Below are 1,917 nucleotides of genomic sequence, written 5' to 3' on the forward strand. Positions count from 1 at the left end.
TGACGGCGCAGAGCAGAGCCCGCGCTGCCCGGTGGCCGCAGAGGGAGCCGCGGCCCGAGCCGGGGGGACCGCCCGGGGGCTGCTCCTGACTGAGGAAAGAAGATACCATCGTTCGTACCGCAGGCTGTGTCCCCACGTCTGTGAATTGTGTCTTTCTGCGATTTAGGAGTATTGATATAGATATATTTGGGGGTTCAGTTCGGTTTTATTCTTCCTCTTCCTATCTTTAACAGCATATTCTTCATAGTTCTTAAAACACCAGCTCCCTGTCTGGCCAGCAGCCTAATTTGGAGGGTTCTCTGTCTCGTTTTTCCCCTTCTCCGTGCCTGTCTCATTACTGATTCCTTGCCAGTGATCTTTAGTAACAGAATGGTCTGGTGACCAGTTAACTTTCCTTTTTTTTTCTGCTTTTTTTTTTTTTTTCCCCTTGCGTCATCTCTTCCTTTTTCCCCACATTCCCCGGGCATTTTGGCGGCAGTGGACTGGTAGTGCCAGCATAGACCCCACCAATCGTTGAGAGATGAGAATCGGTTAAGAACTGGCATTAAATCAGTTTGATCCATCCATTTTGGAAAGGTGAGCACATCACGGTGTGGAAGGACAGGAGGTGAGATAGTCCAGTGGTGGATACTTGGAGGTGTTGGCTTCAGTTCCATGCATTGCAGCATACTCCCTTTCTATAAGCAAGGCATTTGATCTGTTTTGCAGTGAAATGGTGTCACCATGCTTCATTAAGCTTTGAACAGGCTGGCCAGCGTGCTGAAACAGCCCATCTGCAGCAGCAAGAGGTGAATTTACTGTATGCTGGTAGTATTTTTGTGTTTGCCAAGCTGGCGCCTTTAAAATTTGTTTGAATACCTTATATTTTGCAATACTTCTACATCTCTTGTGCTTGCACTCGTCAGGAAGTTTTAGATACATCAGCCTGAGAGGAGTGCTCTGGTGCACTGGTACTGCCACACTACCTGAGTCACTGCTGGATGGGGTCATTCTGGGGGACAAAGCTGGCAGGTCTCACCATGAGCTGTGTGTGCATTTGCTGTGCACCAGCTGTACTCGTGATCAATGGCTCACTCTTCTCTTAGTGTTGTTTGGTGTATTTGGAATATATCTTTGTGTCCTTCCTTGAGATAGGATAATAAGATATTTTTTTTTTCCTCTGAAGCAGGAGGAAGAAGTGTCCACATTTGCCTCTAAACTTTGACTTACCTAGGGAGAAGTAATAGCTTGGCTAGTGAAGCATGGCTGTCCCAGTTCTGTGTCCTAGGTGGCAACACATAAAGAGGGATGTGATCTCATAGATACAAGTACAATCTGCACATAAATTTTGCTTTGGGATCTGAGTCCTCACTTTTCATTTAACTTTCCTCTCATCCTAACCATTCCTTCATTACTTTTCTACTTCTCAGTTGTCCTGTAACAACACATATACACAAGCCTTTGACTAATGGAAGAACAACCTCATGGTTTGTGGTGAGCATATTGGATCTAGCTGGTCTTTGCTAAACTACCTTTCAGTAGAATATCAAATTCAAGTGGTGGTCTGTGCATTTAAAATCAGAGCACTCTGTGATGTAGGTGCAAAGAGTTGAAAAGACAGTCTGAAATTCTGCATAAAGGTGGTGGCTGATTATTTAGTCTCATGGAATTGTTTGCATTGTGGATATGATACTCTCCCCACTGTACAGGGCTTGTTGAAGTAGTGTTTGCTTTGTGTGCTAACCTGCAGTCAGCTGTTAATGGTCTCCGAATTGGTTGGTGCAGTTCATGGGAAAGAACACACCTCAGCTCTTGCAGAAATCCACTGTGCATCTTATGTGATGCAAACTGTGAGCATGAGCATAGCTTGCTCAATCCTTCTTCAAAACACAGCTGCTACAGTCTGTTAAATCTCTCTGGGATTCAGGTGACTAAATG

Source organism: Chaetura pelagica, unplaced genomic scaffold (assembly GCF_000747805.2).
Source record: "Chaetura pelagica isolate M959 unplaced genomic scaffold, ChaPel_1.0 scaffold441, whole genome shotgun sequence".
Taxonomy (NCBI): domain Eukaryota; kingdom Metazoa; phylum Chordata; class Aves; order Apodiformes; family Apodidae; genus Chaetura; species Chaetura pelagica.